Here is a 16,956-nt window from a genome sequence, read left to right as displayed (position 1 = left end):
AAGGCAAAACTAGTTACAAACTTTGCTCAATTCTTGGCCGATTCGAAATTTAGCTTCTCGAACTCGAAACATTCAAATATAATCTGATAGGAAGTGTAAATATGCTGCATATATCAGCAATCAACTCCTATCTAACTCACTTCAAATACTATAAACTCAAACTTGATCAAAGTCTTGAACCGACGGCATAACGATATCAAATCGGTAACCAAAACAATATCGAACTCGAATATCAATCTCATATCAGCATATATCACATAAAACCAGCAAGAATACATCCAAAATCCAAGTCTATCAGATGTGCAAGGGTTCTAATCAATGCTGGAAAATCATAACAATTGTTAACGGCATCCAATCTCCTAACCGCTTTCGATATAACATTATATAGAACTCAAGAACAATTATTCCTAATCAATTCTGATTTCTCCAACTTCCAACTTTCAAAATATACTGGAAAGAAGATAACACTTACATAAAATCGAAGCTCTAATCGCAAGGATCGCAGCGCTATGTTCGCAATTGAAATCGGACAACCGGAGCATGAGATATCGGAGTTGAAAGATGAAGTTGAGCTTCAAAAATCTGATCTCTCGATTTTTGCTGTTGTAAATCTGATAGAATTCATCCATTCAACCTTATTATATACAACTCACACGTGTGATTTCCCACTTGCAAGGGAAATTGCACTTTGGCCCCTAAACTGGTGCATAATTGCAAATCAGTTCCCGGACAAGCGATTTAATTCAATTTCAATCCAAAATAATTTAAAAATATTAGAATTTAATTCTAAACTCTAAATATTCTCAAATTAAATATTCTCGAATTAAAATGAATTAATTTCAAACCTTATCGCATTTTAGTCCTTGAACTTCTCTATATTTGCAAATTGATCCCTGTTCGGATTTCACTGTCGAATTAAATCTTCTTTCATTCTCAAAACTCGGAATTTAATTCTTAAATTCCATAAATATTCAATTCAAATATTTCCATATTTAATTTAAAAATCCCGAAATTTAAATCTCAAAATCCGTAAATTCTCAAATTAAATATTTCCAGCTCGAAAATTAAATCTCTAATTTTCATAAATTATCCAATTGATATTTTCTCAAATTCAAAATTTAAATCTCAATTCCATAATGAATAACTCAATCTTTCAGGGCCTTACATTCAGAGTAGTATGATTGAAGTAAGACTTACTTCAGCTAAACTTTTACCTGTTAAATGTAATCAGGTAAGGTAGATAAGATTTTGAATTGATTAGAATGATTGATATAGATTTTGGATCACGAGAAAGAGCAGCTTAGATATAAGTTAATTCAGTGATTACAAAAGAATTGAAGAAGTGATCAGAATAAAGAATACGAAAAGATATCAGAAAAGGTATCCAGAACTTACGGATTTGAAGTAAGTACTACTTCAGTCACCTTTACACTGGCGAGATTCAGTAGTAAGATTTAAGTAGAAGGTGAAACTCGAACAGGGATTGGTTTGCAAATATTAAAGTTTCAAGGGTTAGAATGCAATTTATCTTTTTAATTTTAATCCATGGATATTTAATTTGAGAATTTTGGAGTTTATATTGAAATCCTAATATTCTTAACTTATTTGATTTTGAAATTGAATTAAATTATTGGCCGAGAACTAAATCACAATTAATGAACAGTTGAGGGGCTAAAGTGAAATTTCCCTTGCAAGTGAGAAATCACACGTGTGCGCTATACATATATATGTGTAATTGATATATGAATCAGCAAACTTCAGCAAAAAAGTTGAGACCTTCAGCTCCTAAGTTTTCTTCTTCCTTTTTAGATTGTGATATCTTTTGATCTGGCCATCCGATTTTTATTCCGAAGATAGTTACTGAAACGACCCTAAATTCCAACATTTAAATAAATAAAGAAAATACGGAAATTTTTAAAAAAAATTTTGGCATGACCTATTTGTTTGAATAACAACAAACCACCTGTCTCAAACAACAGTTTAAGATAAACTTCAACCCGAGGTAAATATCTCACAAGGCATACATGACATTAACTAGTTTGACGTCAGACGAAAGGAAAATATTTAGTGTTTACATGCCAACATAATTGCAGGAAATAACACATCCTTGGAATTCAAGTGTATAGGTAGGCAAACCCTAGAAAAATGAGAGTGTTGGAAATTTCATAAAAAAGTGAAACACACCTATAAAAAGTGCTAAATCAATACTAGCAATTAGGACTACAATTAAATCGCCTAAATAAAAAAACAAACTTAAAAAAATCATAATTTAAAATATTAAATTTGATTTTACTAATCCGGAAATAAAAATACTAATTTTCGCAAAAGTTAACAATAATAAATTCTAATGCGCGGGAAAAATATAACATTTAGCCAATTAGCGCAGAAAATATTTATAATTAAAATCATAAATATTAAAGACTGATTTAGGCATGAAAATCCAAGAATTAAACACTTCATTAAAATATTTTGATGTCACGGCGATGATTAAAATATTTAAATAACAAGCCGAGCGATTAAAATAGTTTGAACAAACTAAACTAACGTTTAAAAGTAATTTAAATAAATACACAAGTGGAAAAAAAAATCTTTAAAATAATTTGGACAATTAAAAGGATTTAAAATAAATAAGATAGACATTTAAAATAATTTAAAACAATTAACCGCTAAATATAATCTATTTAAAATAAATAAGTTGGACACTCAAAAATATTTAAATAACTAAACTAAAGAGTTAAAATAATTTAAAAGAATAAACTAAATAATTAAAATCATTTAAATATGCAAGTCTAAACCTTAAAAAAAATTTAAAACAAATAAATTGCACAATATAATCATTTGAATAAATAATGAAATATTTCATTAACACATAATTCACATAAAGAATTTAAATCAAATAAACTTAAAAAAATAAAAATCTTAATATTTATTAAATTAATGCATGTAATCTAGTAAATTGGATTTTATGCGTCACAAGTCTTTTATTAGGTCATTATTCCGATTTTCACCACTTTTAATCAGATTTGGACGTGTAGAACACCAAGTATTCCTTGGCGGCTAGATTTTATTCTAACTTTTCTGATATTTCTTCTCTTCTTTTGATTTTTCTTGCGAATTTCATGAATAATTGTGGCTAGGCTTTAGAACTTGGTTGAGGAAGACAAGCCCTTGAATTTATTTATTTGTGAGATTCAAATTTTCAGTGTTTAATTATTATTGAGTATCAAAAATTGTTTTGGATTATTTTATGCTTGTATGTGATATTTTCGGATTGATCACCCTAGGATTTCTCTTTACAATCTACTGTTAAATTAGAATTCAAATCTGTAATTGTTTAAATCATATAATTTGTGAAGCAACTGCAATTAATAATTTTTTGCTTGTGAATTTATTAATCTGTAGGAACAACAATTGACTAGATTAAATGCATCCGCTTGTGTATGTGTTGTCTAGATTCATCAGTTTTACTAGTTTGTATTTTGCCTTGAATTTAAATCTAATCGCTTGTATTGGGTTGATTCATTGGTAAGGGTTAATTTAGAACGCTTGTGTCTAGTTAACTAAGATTAAGGTGAAACATGAATTTAAGTTCCAATGATGAATATTCAATTAGAATTAATTATTTTTAGATAATCGATGATCGAATGAATAATTTTAAAGGTGTAGTCGACCGATACCAAGGATTATTTTTAATTGATTTCTCATAATTTTAATTCTTGCATGTTAGTTGATAGAATTTCATTTTAAATTGCTTTTAATTAGTAGTAGTTAATTTCAATCCAAAAACCCCTTTATTTAATTTTAGTATTTTAAGGAACACAATTAAATTTCACTTTCCTCGTGGGAATGATCCATACTCTCACTACTACATAATTTATTTATCTGATTGAGTTGGGTAATTTGGGTGCGATACGACTGAGCGCCACCAAATTTTGGTGACGTTTCCGGGGAAGGCGTTTAATTTATTTGGGTTCTTTTTTTTGTTTTTATTTCTATTCTTTCCCCCCAGTGCTTCTCTGGTTTGTTCATGCTTGCAGGTGAATCTTCAGAAGAAGAAGAATTTCCCTATGATTCTGAGATAGAAAGAACTTTTCATCGACGGAAGAGGGAAGCTCAAAGGATATTTGAAGAGGAAGAAGAGGTTCCATTTGAAGAACCTGAAGAAGAGATGGCTGCCAACGCGAATCTGAGATTGAGACAACTGGGCACTCCTAATTTAAACCAGCAGCCTTTATGCATTACTTTTCCCACTCTAGAAGCTAATGTTACATTTGAGTTAAAATCCGTATTAATTCACTTATTACCTTCTTTTCATGGTCTTGCAGTTGAGGATCCCCACAAGCACTTGATGAAATTACATGTGGTATGCACGAGCATGAAACCCCATGGAGTAACAGAGGAGCAGATCCAATTGAGAGCCTTTCCGTTTTCGTTGAAGAATGCTGCGAAGGATTGGGTATACTACCTAACTCCTGGATCCATCGCAACCTGGACTGCAGTGAAGAGAATTTTTCTGGAGAAATACTTCCCAGCTTCTAGAGTAGCAAATATCAGGAAGGACGTTTATGACATCAAACAACAGATAGGGGAATCACTTCACGAATATTGGGAGCGGTTCAAAAAGCTCTGTGCTAGCTGTTTGCAACATCAAATAAGTGAAAATATTTTAATCCAATATTGATATGAAGGTTTGTTGCCTCATGACAGGAGTATGCTAGACGCGGCCAGTGGAGGAGTGTTTGTTGATAAAACACCACAAGCTGCAAGGAACCTAATATAGAATATGGCTGCCAATTCTCAACAATTTGGCACCAACAGAAGTGATTTTTCGACTAAAAGGAGTAATGAGTTAAATGTTTCTTCCCTAGAACAACAACTGATTGATCTGACATCTCTTGTGCGTCAAATGGCTGTAGGGAATGGACAGAATGTGAAAAAGTGTGGAATTTGTGCTGCGATGGGGCATTCAACTGACATGTGTCCCACACTTCAAGAGAAAACGGTCGAACAAGTGAATGCCACTGGAGGATTTTCCGGGCCACCACAATAGAAGTATGATCCTTATTCCAACACATACAATCTAGGTTGGAAATACCATCCCAATCTTAGATACGAAAACCCTCCGGTGAATCAGCTTGCACTTCACGTGCAACCGAATACTCAAGCATATAGGCCGTCATACCCTCCACAACCACAGCGCCCTCAAATTCCAACTCCTGGTGAGTTTTTAGAAAACATTGTTAAGGATCTTGCAACTAATACTTTAAATTTTCAACAGGAAACAAGAGCAAGTATCCAACACTTGAATACTCAGGTGGGACAGTTGGCAACCGCAATCAATAGGTTGGAGGCACAAAACTCTCGCAGTTTACCATCTCAGACAGTGCCTAATCCAAAGAAAAATGTGAGTGCAATAACTTTGAGGAGTGGAAGGGAGTTGAAGGTTCATGAAGAAGTGATACAAGCACCAGTATAGAACGAAAATGAGTAGAAATCCAAGGTAGAGGAGAGGGAACCTATTCAAAAGGAAGCGCCAAGAGGTAAGTTTCCTCCTCTTTCTGAGTATAAACCTGTAGCCCCTTTTTCCCCTTGCATTGAAGAGTCTAGGAAGGATGAAGGTATTAAGGGGTTGTATAACACTTTTCGTAGATGTGAGGTAAATATTACATTGTTAGATGCTATTAAACAAGTACCTCGCTATGCTAATTTTTGAAAGAATTATGTACTGCAAAAATAAAACAAAAGTTGAAGGGATGTAAAAAATAGAACTAGGAGAACAGGTTTCTGCTGTTATTCAGAGAATGATACCCACAAAATTCAAGGATCCTGGTATGTTTTCGATTCCTTGTAAAATAGGAGATGTTCAGCTTGATACGGCCATGTTAGACTTAGAAGCATCGATTAATGTCATGTCATATTCTACTTATGCTTCGTTAAAACTAAGGTCTTTGAATGAAACTGCAACTGCTATCCATATGGCTGATAGATCTACTATTTAGCCTAGGGGTGTGATAGAGGATGTTCTTGTGCAAGTTGGTAATTTGGTTTTTCCTGCTGACTTTTATGTGCTTGACATGAAAAACAATGATTTGAAGAGCCCAATTTTGCTAGGAAGACCATTTTTTAAAACTTCAAAGTTCATCATAGATTTTAATAATGGTACTCTCACTATGGAATTTGATGGGGAGGTTGTTAAGTTTAATATTTTTGATACCCTGAAAATTCCTAGTTGTGAAAGTGTTGTTAATGTTATTGATGTCAATAATCACTTGTCACAAGAAAACAAGGAATTTGTGAATGGGAATAAGCTAGAGAAATTTGTTGCAAAATATGCTAAACACTCCAATGATAAGATTTTCCTTTTTGATTTGCAGGCATCTAGGACTAAGACAAAACTTCCTCCTGATCGATCAAAGGGTATACCCATGGGAAAATGGAAGAAGTAAGCAAGAGACGGGGACCGACAAGAAATTAAAGCAGCATAAGATGAGACCGAAAATAACTGCAAAAACTCTCAAGTGGGTGAAGGTGGACAAGATAGCTAGATATGAACCACCATGAGCATCAGAAGCATATATTCGGTCCGAAGACTGTAAACAGAGGTGCTGGCTGGGAGGCAACCCAGTGTTCTTTCCTTTCATTTAGTTTTTACGTTTTATTTGCGTTGTTTTCAGAACCGAGTGCCGCCACCTCCGCAGTCCAAGTCTCAATATGATTCTTCCACTATTCCGTCAGACGTCAAAGAGGACGACAACTCCAACACTTGAACCAGGGGAGTTCTGTTTTACATTTTCATATCAATGTCATTTTGTTATTTGTGTTGTTGTGTTTTTGTTTTTGTTCTGAAGCATTGAGAGAAAATTTGTTTTATTGCGTATTTTCATATAGTTCGTGAAATGTTTTTGTCGTTGTTTCATGTTTGTTTCGTGTGCATAAGTAGAGGATGATTTCTAGCCTATGATGATGAAGTTGAAAATTTGATTTTTTGCGAAAATTTTTACTCTTGATTGGATATGAGAAACCGTAGGTTGATTAGTGAATATTTTTAAGCACACATGTTTAACCAGTAAATTGTAGCGATGTATTAGATGATGTTGATGTCTATTGGACCACTGCACGGAAATAGGTGTTTGTGGAACTTGATAGTTTCTTGAATCTTGATGATCTTTTTGAAATGACATATACAATCTTGGGCGCACCTATTAAAATATTTTGGTTTATGAAAAATTTTGTGAAAATGAAATTAACTCCATCCGGGTTATGAGTAAGAGATTGAAATCCAAATCTTCTTGCTCTTGACTAAGTATGCGGATTGAATGGGGTTAAAATTTTGAAAAATTTTAAAATAACAATTCCATTCGGGCTTGCAAAGTTATTGAAATTCTAGTCACTAATACATAGCTAAGTTTGCGGACTTAATGGGATTGTAGTTCCATCCGAGCTATAGACGAGGGGATTGAAATTTGAATCCTATCTTAGTTATAGCTAAGTATGCGAGTAATTATTGGGACTCTAAAAATTTCGGGTGCAAAATCCGACGGTGTGTAATTATATCTCAAAAGAGTTGTGTTGTGTTGAGGGATTGTTCAGAGGAGGGTTCTTGATTGTGATACTTACACTGAAGTCTCCTAGTTCGGAGAACAGTCTTGAAATTATGTCTTTTGAAGGTGCATGTATCTGGGATAACATGACACACACACACGTTCACATTCTACTGGAGGTGTATCATGTAAAATCGAGAGTATTCGTAAGCTTGTTTTTATGTGAGAAACTTCGTTGAGGCTATGATATTCATGATTCTTCCTTGCTTATATTTTTGTTATGTTTTCATTTTGTTTTTGCATGACTGGCTCGAGGGCGAGAAAGGATTAAGTGAAAATTTGGTAGCGCTCAGTCGTGTCACGCCCAAATTACTCAACTTAATCAGATAAATAAATTATGTAGTAGTGAGAGAATGAATCGTTCCCACGAGAAAAGTGAAATTTAATTGTGTTCCTTAAAATACTAAAAATAAATAAAGGGGTTTTTGGATTGAAATTAACTACTATTAATTAAAATCAATTTAAAATGAAATTCTATCAACTAACATGCAAGAATTAAAATTATGAGAAATCAATTAAAAACAAGCCTTGGTTTCGGTCGAATACACCCTTAAAATTATTCACTCGATCATCGATTATCTAAAAATAATTAATTCTAATTGAATATTTGTCATTGGAACTTAAATTCATGTTTCACCTTAATCTTAGTAAACTAGACACAGGCGTTCTAAATTAACCCTTAACAATGAATCAACCCAATACAATAGATTAGATTTAAATTCAAGGCAGCATGCAAACTAGTAAAACTGATGAATCTAGACAACACATACACAAGCGGATGTATTTAATCTAGTCAATTGTTGTTCCTACAGATTAATAAATTCACAAGCGGAAAATTATTAATTGCATTTGCTTCACAAATTAGATGATTCAAACAATTACGGATTTGAATTCTAATTTAGCAGTAGATTGTAAAGCGAAATCCTAGGGTGATCAATCCGAAAATCTCACAACAAGCATAAAATAATCCAAAACAACTTTTGATACTCAATAATAATTAAACACTAAAAATTTGAATCTCACAAATAAATAAATTCAAGGGCTTGTCTTCCTCAACCAAGTTCTAAAGCCTAGCCACAATTATTCATGAAATTCGCAATAAAAATCAAAAGAAGAGAAGAAATTTCAGAAAAGTTAGAATAAAACCTAGCCGCCAAGGAATACTTGGTGTTCTACACATCCAAATCTGATTAAAAGTGGTGAAAATCGGAATAATGACCTAATAAAATACTAGAGTCCTTAAAAATAAAATTTTCTAAATTAAAGATCATTTCCCGAACTGCGCAGCTCGCTCGATCGATTGAACTTGACAGATCGAGCGAGCAAAACTCTGTTTCTACTCCTGATTTTATTCTTCTGGCCGCTCGATCTGTTGAATATGGCAGATCGAGCGGGTAAAACTCTGTCTCGAAATCTTTCTTGTTCCATGACGCCCGCTCGATCGGTGAAAGTATGCAGATCGAGCGGCCAAACTTCTGGCTCAATTTTCCAGCCAAAATGTTACATCCTACACAATAAACCCGGGAGCATGTTATGAAGACAGGATGCATGAAATATGAACAAAATACATAATTAAAACATATAAATGCATGCAAAACAACAACAAAATAATATTAAAATATGCAACACAAACACGACTATCAGAAGATCAGTTTGATGCTGAGACAAAGTTCAACTGGTGAAAGCCCAACTGATATCACGACAGAACTACCTTCGCCTAATTGAAGACTTTCTCTAGACAACTGTCAGAGTAGTTGCAACTAGATAGTGCAACCTTCTTGAGATAATCTATGCAGCTAAGAAAAAGTTTGAGGGAGAATAAATTCAGGGGGAATATCAGTTTTCCTAAGCTATGCATTTGTTGAGGGGGAACGAAGATTCTTGAGCAGGCCAACTGATAAGACAAATTTCAGTTTGGTACCCCAACTGAAGTAGACACACTAATGTAGTCGAAGACGAGTCATGCCAAGATGTCACAACTGAATTAGTGAGACATTACCCATTGAGGGGGAAGGAACTGCTTGAAGATATTTTGTCTTAAATACAAGGAGAAGGATTCAATAGAAGAGAAGATCCCTCATTGGTGATTGACAAAAAGGGGGAAAAGAGACCATTCCCTACAAGTGGTTTCAAGATCAATTAAAAAGGATAAATTGTTGGAAGAAGATGCAAGAAGCTGAGAAGTTGAATATCTTCAAGAAGTGAAGATAAGTGAAGTATCAAGTGTATCAAGAGCATAACTGAAGATCAAGAGGTCAACTGGAGATCAGAAAAAGTGCAAAACTGGAGATGAGTTGAATATTTTGAAGACTAAATAGTTCCAGTGGATTTTAAGGATTTATTTTGCCGGAATATGGAGTTACATGCTGAATTTTTATCAACACTAAAAAGGGAAAATTGTTGGAACGTTCATGATTTCTATGTTGAAAAACTGTTTTGATGATTGATAGATTACATAGGCAAAATTATGAGGAGAACTGAACTTGTCCAAAAGCTAAACTGAAGTACTGAACTGGACAACTAAACAAGTCAACTGAATAGACCTAACTAGTCCACAAGCTAAACTAGATGGAACCTCGACTGGACTAGTCAAGCTAGATTGGATTTAGTTGAGCAGAGCATGACTAAATCAATCTAGCATGAGCTAAACTAAAATCTACTCGACTGGACAATTTTACTCAATTGGACAAGTTACCCAACTAGAGATGGTAACTCAACTGAACTAAATGACCAAAACTGGACTAGTCAAGAGAAACCAAGTGGAGATAATACTGAAGTATTTCAAGAACACTTTATTTCAAAAGTATACTTTGGATATGGATAGAGTTTTCCGTACTTAGCTGACACCGCAGATCCTGTAAAGAGCAACAGAGTACTCTCAAATCAGATAGTACGATATAGCAAACAAGACAAGATAACTATTGTATTTTGAATATTACCATTATAGTTGGAGTTATAAATATCAGATGAAGAACAGTTTTGGATAAGGCTCTCGAAACTCTTGAATCGCTCGAACAATCACATTCTCAGTAATTTCAGTCGAGCTATCTATGTATGAGTCAACTGAAGACTTCAAGAGTAATTTAAGTCAACTGATCAAGAACACACTTTGAATTATATTTCATCAAGTGTAGGATCATATTATGCTCAGTCTATCAAATTCTAAACTCATTGTAATAGATCAGTTAGTGTGTCAAAAAAATCTTGTAATAGAATCAGTGGAGGATTGTATTCTTCAGTCGAAGTGCTAGGAGTTTCAGTTGTAGGCAGTGGTGTAAGTCTTAACTGAACTGGGGTATTGCAAAGTATTTGTAATACTCAAAGTTTACTAGTGAAATCTTTTCTAAGTGGAAGAATGTGTGACATAGAATATGAGTTTTCGAACATCCATAAACAAATCTGTGTTCTTTACTTTCACTCGAGATCATCTATTCAGTTTACCTAGCCATGTACATATGTTCTAATCTGTCAGTAGACCTCTTTCCGCACATATTCATTTTTTGGTCAACTGACATCGATAACTGACAAATAAATGATTTAGTTGTCAAACACAACTGAACTCGGTTTAGTCAAGTAAAATCAGTTCACCCCCGATCCTTTCCAACATGATCGGTGCACACGTTTCAATTGTTTTGTTCATTTATTATTTCTATATAGATAAATAAATTACGCATGGGACTCGTGCCTCATGCGTGAGTGCAAAGCTCTCGGCTCGCTTGGATAGAGGGTGCGTGGATCACACCCTCTGGCTTTTTTTAAAAAATAATATAAATTTAAAAATTAATTATAAAAATAAACCATTTTATAAAACTGTATGAAAGTATTATAATCCGGGACTCTAAGTCCCGGATTTGGCAGGGTTTCTGCCATGATGCAGAACCATGGCAGGCCTCCTGCCATTTGCCAATGATGGGACACGGTCCCGATTCCTTTTTCTTTTTTTTTTTTGTTTTATTTGAAATTAATAAAAATAATAAATAAAATCTAGTCAATAATATTTGAATAATTAATCAAAAAATTTTAAAAAATTTCTATTAAAATAATTATCATAAAATGAAAGTCATTCATTCAATTAATTGATCTTATGTTTCATAAATTAGTTTTTAATAAAATAGAGTTTTAAATATTTTTGATATATTTTATTTATTATTTTTACTAAATTCAAATTCAAAAAAACTATAGTCAAGAATATTTAATTAATAAATAAAATATTTTAAATATTTTTTATTAAAATAATTACCAAAAAATGAAAGCCATACCATCTAATTAATTGTTCTTATATTCATAAATTATTAAATAATAATATTTAGTTTTATTAATTACACTATTAATATAAATATTAAGTAGTGTATTATTATTGCTAATATGATGATATAAAGTAAAATAATTACAGTTAGTTTCGGTACAATATTATTATTTTGGTTTTATTTGATAATATTTCTAATTAAAATATTAGAATTTATAAATTTAATTTTTCATAAAACGTAATAATTTACAAATATTTTCTCAAAAACTAATGAAAAGTAATTCACTATTTTTAATAACATTAATTCATATTACAAGTAAAAATTGTACAAAAAAACATTAAATGTATTATTACCACGAAATATACAATTAATAAAATAATTAATTATTCCATATTAACTTTTAACAAATCACTCCAATAAAATTAGAAACAAATTCAACAAATATGATTATAATCTAAACACATTTAAAAATTATTATAATAATAAATAATTAAAAAACATTAAAATTATTTTAAGATTAATATTAACATTAGTATTAAATATTAACAGTATTTATCATTTAATTTAAAAACAATAAAATATTATGATATATTAAATAAAATCACTTTAATATTTATATTAACATTTTAATATTATTTTTCTTAAATACAGACAATATTTAATTTTTTTGATTATAATAACCTTTAATTAAATATTATTTTATTTAGTGAATTAACTCAAATAAAGAACAAGTTTTTTTCGTTTTTTTTATCCGAAATTATTTATTGGCCAAAAAAAATTAATGAAACTTTTTGAATCAGGGAGACTATGTCCCGGATTCAACAAGTGTTGTGTCACTATTGCAAAACTCCTGTTCAATTCAGGATAAATTATTCCCAATTGTACTAGTTTAATGAAGTTTTTAAAACTGATCTATTTTATTAAAATTATTTTTATACTAATTTTTTTAAAATAGTCGGAAAGTTGTGTGCTGAGTGCACAAGAAATTTTGTTTATAACTTACGTACTTAATATTTATATTAATAGTGCAATTAATAAAACTAATTCAAATTATTTTAAAATTTTAGTCAATTAATTAATTTTTGAAACATAAGAGCAATTAATTAAATAAAATAAATTTTATTTCATGGTTATTATTTTAATAAAAAAATCTTTAAAATCTTTTATTTCCTAATTAAATATTATTTACTAGATTTTATTTATTATTTTTATTAATTTCAAATATATATATATAATAAAAATAAAAATAAAAAAAGAAAGAAAGCCGGGACACTTTGTCCCCGCATGGATCCTGCCATGGTTCTGCCACCATGGCAGAACCACTGCCAAATCCGGGACTTGGTAAAAGTTTTATATTAATTTTATAAAACAATAGTTTCCGCAACGCGTGCGTGCATTGCGATATATTTTTATAATTTTTTTATACTTTTATATTAATTTTATAAAACAAAATTTTTTATTTTAAAAAAAAATTAATATAAAAAATTACTTGCAACTAGTATCCAAATTTGAAATTGGAAGTGGGTTTCCGCAACGCGTGCGTGCATTGAGTTTTATAAACATAGCGTTGGGGGTACCCTTAGGTAGTGTTTGGGAGAGCTTCTTAGAAGTACTTCTCTGCTTTTTCGTTAACAAAAATCTAAAATTTTGTAAAATTTTGTTAACAAAAAGCTGAGAAGTACTTACTACAAGCTCTTCCAAACATTACCTTAGACCCCACTTGTGAAATTCTACCGTCTTTTTGGACAAAATATTTTAGTAGAAACATCTATGGAAATGAAAGGAAGTTATGTTTTTTTTTTTTTATCAAAGGGAAGGAAGATATGTTAATAATATGATGTTTGGTATGATTTCAACAGTGTTGATTAATTTTTTGTATCACGAAGAAATGACCAAAATATCCCCATTATGTGTACATAATTACCTAATTTTAATATATAAAAAAAACAATAAATAAATAATAGAAAATAAAATAATCTATAAAATAAATAATAAATAATTTTTAAAAAATATTGATAATATCAATATTAAGTACAATAAGAATACGAAGTAATAAGTCTAATAAATTAATATTAAATATAATGATAATATATAATAAGTTTAATAAACTTATTACACATTTATTATTCTCATTATAAGTGATTATATTATTCTTTTAATCAGTAATATTTAATTCCTATTACTTCTTTATATTTTATAATTAAAATTATTCTTCTTATTCGTCAATTAATTTTCTTAGTAATTTACAGTTAATATCATTATTAATTGAACTCTTATTATTAATTATTTACTAATTATTCTTCTTATTCGTCATATTGATAGTATTTCTTATTTATTATTGATAAAAAATTTATTTAATCTTGTTATTATTACTCATACTAATAATATTATTATTAGAGTCATTGATATAATTTTACTTACTATTATTCTTCTTAATAATATTATTTGAAACTAATTAAAAAAATTAAAATATTGAGTACCGAATCTGTGACGGTTTCTAATTGCCGATAAATATTAGAATTCTTTATATTTTTTAAAATGTGTATAATTATATTTTCTCAAATAAACAATATTTTTTTAATATTGATATAAACCAAAATTTCTCACATCGCATTTAATTTATTGATTCCATAACCACAATTTTTCAATATCTATCTAATCAAAAGCGCGTAAACAAAATTGGAGAATGGAGGGTTTGATTTTATATATAATAAGAAAGGAAAAAATAGGAATTATTCAAATTATCCATGGGTTGTATAAAGAATCACATGAGTACAACTAGGGATAGGATCGGGTTGGGACCCGTCCCGTAATAAGAATTGAGATTATTTTTTCCTTCCGATCTCGCACCCGAAAAGTGTCGAGATCCGAATCTCGTTGGGTAGGGAGAGGGTAATCCTTAAAAATATTTTTTTTAAAAAAATCTATGAAGAATCTCAAACAACTCCTTAGTACATCACAAATATCAAAAGTATCCCTTGAGTAACATATTCGAGTTTCTCCCATTCAAATGCTCCAAAGCTAAGAAAAAATTGCAAAAAAATATAAGGAGAGAAAGCCAGGTAATGGGGACATTACAAGATCTCAAAAAAAAAAAAAATTGAAGACAAAATAAAAGGTAATGTCAGTAATCGAAGTTAATTTTGTTCCTTCAGACATCTAGCAAACCATCATCTAATTAGATAATTATAAATATGAATTTATTATTTTATTAATTTGATATTTTAAAATAATACAAAAAATAAAATATCATTTCTTAATTATATTATTCGACCGTTTCAACAATAAACAATGAGTGCACAATTAATTGTTATATGAGTTGAAACACAATAATATTTAGTTTAATTTATTAATAAAATTATTAATAAAATATATTAATCCCGTTGGGATAAGATTTTATTCTCAATCCCTCTCCCAATATGAATCGGGATGGGAAAAATGCCGAAAATTCGGGTCGGAAAAATATCGGGTAGGGATTTTTTCGGGACGAAAATGGGATGAGATTCGGGAAGGGTCGGGATTTCGGAAATTTTTGGCACCCCTAAGTACAACTCTGTTAAGTTATGTACCATTTAATGTGTACAGTGCGGGCCATGTGACAAACACTAGGATAATTTCGAATTCCAATACTCGTACCAAACTTGTGATTATGATTGATTATTTGCCAATCACCCTCTTATCATGACTATTAAACAGGGCCTAATATAAATATACAATATGTAAAAGTATCATCTACAATGTTCGAAATTTTTATTTTTATTTTAACAATCAATAATTTAATTATTTTAATACAATTTAATTTCAAAAATATAATTATATATAAACAATCTTTTGGTATCCAACACAATGAAAACAATCAGGCAACCACTAACTATATTTACATAATATTTATTTTTTAAAAAATAATTTACATCTTAAATACAATTTTAAAAAAAAGTATCAATTAGTGTGTATTTACTAATGTTTTAAAAGACGTCAGTACTTAAGCAGTGGACAGTTACCTACCGTCCTGTATTACGAAAATCGGTGGTTTTAAGCAATGTTAAATAATCAGTTGTCTAGGCGCCACATAGGTGACTCAAAACACGCTTAGGTGAGTAATAAATTTCCTAGACGATTTGATTTTTTTAAAAAAATTAAAATAAAATTTAAAATATTGATAATTTTTTTTGAAAAAATGGTTGAATAAATTTATGCATATTTTGTTAAAATATGCGCACATAAAAAATGTATGCACATTAATAAGCATGAATGAAAAATTATATATTTACAAATGTTGAACATATGTAAATATATATATATATATATATATATATACTAATTTTAGATATGAAAAATATTTTTATAATTAATTAAAAAAATTTTAAAACCCGACTAGATTGCTGCTTAGGCAGCTAGACGTAAATCAATAAGTGACCACCTGTCTATCGCCCAACACTTTTCAAGACTTGACATTTAGATATTTATCTAATAGAAAATGCTAAATGTACAACAAATATCGTGTACAACGATATTTACAACAATAATATCGTGAGATTTTGTTATTTTATTGCGAGATTTTGCTATTTTATCGTGAGATTTTGTATTTGATGTATCGTGATATTTTGATAAATTAAATTCCTGTATTAAATTTTTTGTATTATAAAATTTGGTGTACAAATTTTGTTGTATCTGTAGCATCACTTTTTATCTAATACTGAGCAAGTGCACACATTGTACGTATAATTAACTTATTGTACATGATTTTTTATGTTAATAAATTTTTGAGTGAAAAATTATATTAAAATTAAGGACTACAACGATGATATTTTTGTAGTTTTTTAAAATTAGTTAACACAATTTTTTATTTTTTATATAAAAGTCTCTTGATAATAACTACTGGTCGAAACACCTGTATTGCATATGCTTTAACAATAAATCATAACCATTAAGATTTGAGACCGTAGTTATTTAATTATTTATTATTTATTATTTAAAATTGAAAAGGGATGATAATTTAATTCAGGTGGAAATTTGAACAAGGAAAGATTTAATCAAATTTTTTTTATATACTTTACCTTAATAAAAACGACACAAGGAATATATCTGGATTTTTTTTAATAAAGTTC

Source organism: Henckelia pumila, chromosome 2 (assembly GCF_033568475.1).
Source record: "Henckelia pumila isolate YLH828 chromosome 2, ASM3356847v2, whole genome shotgun sequence".
Classification (NCBI taxonomy): domain Eukaryota; kingdom Viridiplantae; phylum Streptophyta; class Magnoliopsida; order Lamiales; family Gesneriaceae; genus Henckelia; species Henckelia pumila.
The sequence above is the reverse complement of the archived record's forward strand: the minus strand, read 5'-3'. Positions refer to the sequence as shown.